The sequence below is a fragment of the Urocitellus parryii genome, chromosome 10 (assembly GCF_045843805.1).
Source record: "Urocitellus parryii isolate mUroPar1 chromosome 10, mUroPar1.hap1, whole genome shotgun sequence".
NCBI classification, from domain to species: Eukaryota; Metazoa; Chordata; class Mammalia; order Rodentia; family Sciuridae; genus Urocitellus; species Urocitellus parryii.
Window position 1 is genome coordinate 4,409,590 of NC_135540.1, and position 7,687 is coordinate 4,417,276.

The following is a 7,687-nucleotide window of genomic DNA, read 5'->3' on the forward strand; positions in this document are numbered from 1 at the left end:
CTGATCATGGACAATTGATTTCTCTGTTTTTCGGCTGACATTGGATGTAATAATAGTTCCTTCCTATACGGATTATTGGGAGGTTTACAGGAGTTAATTATTATAAAGGGATAACAATAATGCTGAAGAGCTGGGTGTGGTGGCACACACCTGTGATCCCAGAGTCTCTGGAGGCTGAGGCAGGAGGATGGCAAGTTGGAAGACTGCCTCAGTAACTTAGTGAACAACTGTCTCAAAATAAAAAGGGCTGGGGATGTAACTCAGTGGTGTAGCACTCCTGGGGTTCAATCTTAGTAACAAGAGAGAGGGTGGGGAGGGAGGGAGGAATGCTGAATATATCATATATAATGATTGCAATTAAATACTAAATAGTTGCTTTAGGAGATAGGCATAGGTTTTGTCATACAGTAACGATACACATACTTTTACATATATATGCATGCTTATATGTACACGTTCAATAGACAGATCATAGAATATAAACTGACATTTAAAGCATCTTTTAAAAATCTTTTTTTTTTTTTTTACTGTCATGATTTTTAAGCTGCTTTGTTTTAGTATCTTAACTCATCTAGGTTAATTTTCCTTGATGCAAAATTGATTCTTAATAGACCATGTCCCTGCTCACAAATCTCCCATTTCCAGCGTTGGTCAGAATTTAAATGTTGTGGACCATCCTAGTATTTATGGCCTTTTGGAGACTGGCCTTTTAAAACCTCCCTCTTTGTATGCTGAATCAGAATACCTACCTCTCACTTTCCAGGGTCCCACATACTCTCCATTGGAGGCCATGTCTCATGCTGTCTCCTGATGATTATCTCTTCTTACATCTTCACCTTCTTATTTTTTATTTTTTTAGGTTGACCTCAAATAGTGCCTCCTCAGTGAAGAATTCCCATGTCTCTGGCAACCAAATGTACAGTAGAAATTATTTTAACATACCTTCAATTACAGACCATTAATAATCGACATTCCCCCTCTCTAAAACAACCCCATGGCCAATCAGTGTTCCAAAGCAGGTGCTGGGGAGTGGGAGCTTATATAAGCAAGCAGTGCCGATCCCAAACAGGTGAAATTCCTTGGTGGGAGTCATTCACTGAAATGTTGAGAAGGGGCTGGGCCTGCAGCTCGGGGTGGTGCGCCTGCCCGGCATGAACATGGCCCTGACGGAGTTCAGTAGCCAAAAAATCTAAAAGAAGTGAAATGTTGAGGAAGAACAGGGACAAGTGACAGAAAACACAGAAATAATAATCCACAGAATGGATACGTCCATAAAACTAGCATCCGACGACCTCGTGACACCGCAGTGTCACTGCCTGGCCCTTCCTGACGCCCACTGTCAAGGTCGGGGGATTGGAACCCCCATGCAGCAGCTGAAGCTGTGTGCGAGTCCTGATCCTTCAGCAGCCGCCCTGCCTGTGGAGGGCCTCTCGGGGTGGTCCTTTCCCCCTCCCACAGTGCTGTGCGCTTGTGGAGCACAGAGGTCTGGGGCCTTTGGGCAAGTTGGCCCAGGAAGACTCCTGGTTCAGAAAGAAACCACTCCATTTGTTCCACAAAGTATGCTAACTGTATTGCAAACAATAACTGTTATTGCAAACATGAGGCTTTATTAATTCTTTCCAACTGATCAAATTCATATACTAAAACAAGAGCATTGTTGCTGAAAAAAATTCACTGAGACTTTAAAAAATATAAAAGAAAATAATAACATAACGGTTGAATTGGATGTCTAGGGTAGAACTACTTTAAGAAATCATACTAACAAAGAAAAATTATAAAGTTATTCTACAATCTGATTGTTTCATTAGTATTTTAAATTCTTTATATAATGGAAATAGAAAATTCTAGTTAGTGCCTTATGACTATTACTAAGAAAGACCTCAAAAGACATGAATATGAATAGGACAGCCATACTCATAGAAAAGTCCAGATTGTATATTATAGACAAATTTCTTTTCCTTCCTGTTTAATGTTGAATTTAAATATGTACAGTTAGCATGCACTTTTAAATAATTTCTTTCTTTAAATACATTAATGAATCAACTTCCTGTCCTAATACCTGAGATGACTCACCAGTAATTGTTCTATTATTTCATCATTTTTATTGTGAAATAGTCAGGAACTGAGATTTTGGAACAATAAAATATCCCTTCCTTAAATGAATGTTGAGTCTATTTGGAAGAACACAAATCTAAACATAATTACAGAGTGTTAAGGGGAACATTCATGGAGATTTCCATCAGCTAGTAATGCCCCAAGTATCTTTGTCAAACCCTCCTCTTACATTGAATTTTTTAAAGACAGGTGCTACTTTTGCTTCATATGTTTCCAAGTGAAAACTATTGAATTGAGTTGAGCTCAAGTTGAGACACGTTGACTGAGCTGATAAAAGTTCATAACTTCTAGAGAGTTGCAAAAATGTGGAAATCGTTTTTCCCTGTGCCTACCTAGACAAAAACATTGTTTTATGCAGTTCAGTGCAGCTTCTTGAAAAACAAGCTTTCACATTATTTTTCTATATTGAAACATGATGATCAGTGTGGACGGAGGCCTCACCAAAAGACAGATGCTAATTTTAGATACTTCCTGAGTACTGACTACAATAAAAACCCCACGGAAACCCAAGATGGGCTGCAGTCAGCAAGGAGACTTCACTAAGGGGCTGGCCAGAGGCGAGGGGATTCTAAAGTTTTCATATAACCTTTTGGAAAGAACCAGTCTACTCCAATAAATGAAGGAAAGTAAAGAAAATTCAAGCCTTTCAGAAATGTCAACAAACCTGGACCACACGACACCATGTTGGAACTGGGATAAGAAAGACTTGGCTCACAAACCCTCACAACCTGAAGGACTCCATCCAGCCACTGAGGCCGGGTACCCTGGAGAGGCGCTGGGTTCATCTTTGATGTGGGGACACATTTGGGGCTACACTATGGCACCCTAACAACAGGAATAATTTATTTTCAACACTTCTCTATGTATCATTCCTTCAAACAACTCCCAGGATACATGGCAGGGGCTTGTTGTCTCTTTCTGGCTGGGAAAGTGGAAGAAACAGCCTCACCCCCCACCCCCACCCCCACCCCCCCCCAAAAAAAAAACTTGTGAAAGGTTCTGGAGAGACTCTTACTACAGATCATCAAGTTTGATTGACAGGTACAACATCCATACCAATTCCTGCTCAACTACGCAAAACGACTTAAAGGTGATGAAAACTAAATTCAAGAGTCGGTTCAAATGGCATGGACATTTGTAAATGACAGTCTCTTGTCACTGCAGTGAGAACCAGATCTTAGCGTTGGCCTTGATGCATCTGGCAGGACGTTTGTGCAGGTCTGAGATACCAGGATCGACCTCCAAAGCCCTGTGTAGGAGCAGGAGGAAGCGGTTCATTCACAGTGTCCCTGTCGTGCTCTGGAAGATCTCTGCCACCAGATCCTGGGTCTTCCCCAACGGCTGCCCCACCTCCGCAGCCTACACCGCAGGGGCCACCTGTACACCATCTCCAGGCCCCAAGCAGCCCGTGGCAGCAGAAGGACGCCCAGCAGTCAGCCCAGCGGCCACAGCAGCCGCCCAGCGCCGCCAGGAAGGCCTCCCACCGTGGAGTCCTCTCCAGCCCGCGAAGCGCCCTGCGGGTTCCTCCCAAAGAGCCAGGCAGCAGAACCCAGGCCCCAAATCCTCCAAATAGAGACCATCCACCCACCGTTGCCTCCGGGCCCCCAGTGGCCAGTCCAAAGCCACTCCTGGCTGCAGCTCTAGGCGAGGCCAAGCCCCCTGGACCCGTGGACACGGGTGACCTCCGCAAAGTCCTTATTTCTGTTCCTGCCCAGCCGGCCCCTGTGCACCAGCCCCGCCTCTGCCACACTGGCCCCCTCCAGCCACCTGACCAGCAGCAAGTCCACCACCAGCTGCCACAGATCTGGAGAGGGTTATTAGAGCCTGTTGTCCACGCAGAGACCCAGGGTCCCTCTTATGGCACCCTGCCCCAGCCGCCAGAGGGCCTTGGCTACCCCCCACCACCACCACTTGAGCCTCCTCCCCCAGCCTCCTTCCCCCAATCTGCCGCCCCCCCATTCCTGGTTACCCCAGCTCCACCCACCTACAACCTCAGCTTTCCATCCCGCCCCCACTCCTGTCCCCCACCCACGCAGTGTCGCCTCACTCTCCTCCAGGCTTGGGCCTGCCACCGGCTAGCTGCCCACCTCCCGTCCAGCCCCTGGAGGACAGCCACCCGTGCCTCCCCCATGCCCCCCACCCCTCTTGTCTCCTGTTGGGGGACCTGGGAGGGCAGCCTGGATGAGATAACCCAAAACCTTTTGTTCTTGTTTTTTTTTTAACAAGAGTTTTTCTAATTAATTGGAAGAGTAGTTTGGGTCAGCAGGGGGGACCTTGTGTAACGCCAGACAGTGGCAGTAAGGAGAGGAGAGGCCAGATCCCTGGTGAAATTGGAGTGGTCCTCACACCTGGAGGACGGAGAGCCGGCCTCAGTGTGGCTTGGCAGTGCCTCGTGCAGTCTTAGGGTGCAGTTTCAGCTAAGGTCTTCTGAGAGTCCTGCACGGGGTTACTTTATACCAGTGAAAGTGTTAACCAGCCACATTGGCTCAATAGATAGCTTCAGTAAGGGGTGACTTTCCTTCTAGAAGTCAGGGCCTATTTTTCCTGGAACTCAGTTTTAAATAGTCCCAGGTCAAGCTGCTCTCATGGTGGTCATTCAGTGGTGTTCTCCCCATGAGACCCAGCAGGTCAGATGAACCACCTTTTTGATTCATAGGTATTTGCAGCCTTTGTGTTAAACTGTTGTGAAGGGGTGGCCTTGTTGGATGGCTTATTTCTGTTTCCTCTTGGGAGAAGGGAAGAAATGTATGTGGGAAGTAATATATGTTTACATCTATTTGCAAATTGCTGTACAGAGAGCCATCCTGGTTGCAAACAAGACTCCTTCAGTCACTTATCCAAATAAAATCCGTTTAAAAAAAAAAAAAACATGGACTGAATTCTATTATTATTCTCCCACAAAAAGTAGATGGTCTTGCCGAGGTAGCAGAATAAATGTAAAATCAAGCCTCGGGCCTCTCTGGAGCAGCCATATAGACAACAAGCCCAGTTTTCACTGTGTCTGTATTTGTTCATTCAATGACAATTACTGAGAGAGCACTGATTGTCAACTACTGTGCTGTGCTTAAGGGCAAGAGAACTAATAAAAATAACCTCTCCATTCAGAGAATACACAGGCTAATAGAGGGATGCAAAGCAATAGAGAAATGTTATGGGTTTTATTTTGAATATTTTCAGTTAAAGCACAACAGTACAAAGAATGCAAATATCCTGGGACACATGCACTCACAGAGTCTCACATAAACAACTGCTCTTTCATTTGAGTAACCTGATACTGAAAGAAAAGGAACTCATCTGTGTTTATTTTCATTTAAATGAAAATAGATGGAGAATATAGTTTTAAATCGGTGTATTTGTTTTTACGTTTTTAGGAATACTTAATGTGTTGGTATTAGATTCGTCTAGGTGGATTTTACAGATGATATAAAATTTTGCAAGCTATTTTATCATGTGGCCTAGCGCCAGAGAAAATGATGCTCTTCTGTGAGATGACATGTAGTAAATAAATTCTGATTTGCCATATGTTGGTTTATTCTGGTTCAAGTATAAATTTCGGTCAGGGATCACAAAGAACCGCGTTCTTAAAAGTGTGAACTCACAAATACAAACTGACTGAACTGGGGGAAAAAAGACTAATCTTTATAACTTACTACTGCCAGTATTTTATTTTACTATAAAAGATGAACTTTACAGGAATGCTATGAGGAAAGCAAAACATGGCTATTTTAAGCATTGCCAAAAGAGGTAAAAATAAGTGTGTGCAGACACTATACATTAAACTTCACTTTAAAAAATATTTATCTTGCTCCTTGTGGTTAACGGTTTTGAAAGAAATGAATTATCAACCACAACTTTTGTAGAATATGATGAAAGCCTGGAAGGGAAGCCACACTTGGCCCAGGGGCCAGCAGGCACACAGGCTACCTCACACAGAGAGAATGTAGCACAGCCACTCAGCCCCAGCTAGGAGAGCAGCTATCAGCTTTTACTTTACCTGTTAAATGGAGATGCTGTGTGCTGGAATGAAGGTTTTCCAACTTTGGGGTGTTTAGGCACTTGTAATAAATAATAACCTACTGAATTAGTCAAATATCATAAATTTTGTATCAGGTATTGATGTAGACAAAGTTCTCAATGCACTTTACTCTGCATTGATAGAACTTTGTATGCAAAGCATGCATAATATTCCACCAGCCTCACACACCACACCGATGCAACCCCCAGACACCTTGAGTGTGTGCTAGGATGTGGAGCTGGTTGAAATTGTGGAATGTTATTTGGGAGATGTGAGAAAACAGTAGATTCCTCCCTGGCATACCAATATGACTTTGCCATGTACCACGATGCAGCATTACCCTGGAGGAGGAAACTTAGGGGAATCCCTGTTGAACTAACCCTTGTCACTATGATAAAGCTACACCACCATCCTAATTCAAGCCATTAAAAGTTTTTGGTTTTGAATTATTTTAACACCTTCATAATAGCTGTACTGTGTTCCTGGCCTATTCAGATGCATTCATGGAATCCCACTATTCTTGAGATTAAATATTTGCACTTAAGCATGGGATTCTATATTTTTCACTAGTCGCCCTTCCAGTTTTCTATCATATATTTAACTGTAATGAAAGATTAAACTTTGACCTTTGCTAAATTGGACTTATTCAGTCTTTCTAAATAGACTCTGCATGATCATTCACCTTAGATCCTTATTTCTTCATTCTCTTAAATGCTTAATTGTATACCTCATTGCATTATCTAGAAGCCTCTTTACTTCATACAATTTCTGCCTCACATGATTTTTTTTTCTCATACCTCACTCCCACCTCCAGTACCCTTCCTTCCTGATAATATATTACAGGAAACACAGGGTCAAGAACACACTACATGTGTCAGAGGGCAAAGCATAAACAAACCCTCTTTGACCAGTCTTCACAGACAAACTCCATCAAGGAAAACGATAAGTTCAAAAAGCTGTTATGAGACCTAGGAAATAAGGGTAAATAAAGAAAGTGAGCTTCTTTAAAGCAACTTGTGAATTTGATCACCTTTATGAAAACCACATATGAAACAATTGTTTTCAAACTATCATAAATTGGGAAATATTTAGCATTTTAACTGAAAACTTTCACTATTTTTAGACAGCCTCAACAGAATAGGCCCATATGATCAAGAGTCATCTATGCTTCCTTAGTTCATTGTTGTAAGAGACACTGGTGAGTGGGAAATATAAACTCAGAAATTTCTGATTCAATAAAAGTAAGCTTTCTAGAATAAAGCATATGAAGGTGCAACCGTAAGTGGTGGCCCTTTCAAGAGAATACCTGCAGTGTCTTTACCTCTATGATGCTGGGTGTTTCAGCTAAGGAAGAAACACATCGGAGAGGAGATGGATGCCGTTAAAGTTCACAGGGTTATGGTCCTAATAGTGTAGCTTAAAGTTAAAAATCATACCTGTTAGTAAAATCACAGTTTACTTGAATCTCAGCTCCTAAATAATTCCAACCAAGCAATAAGAATTGATGCACATATCAAAATACAAAAGCAGGGCTGGGGCTGTAGCCCAGTGGCAGAG

The 7,687-nt window shown here is 42.9% G+C and overlaps 1 pseudogene; it reads left to right on the plus strand.

The window, feature by feature from the left end:
* The first annotated feature begins 2,731 nt into the window (after positions 1-2,731).
* On the plus strand, positions 2,732-4,305 carry LOC113184280 (cyclin-K pseudogene; annotated as a pseudogene).
* Positions 4,306-7,687: the final 3,382 nt, after the last annotated feature.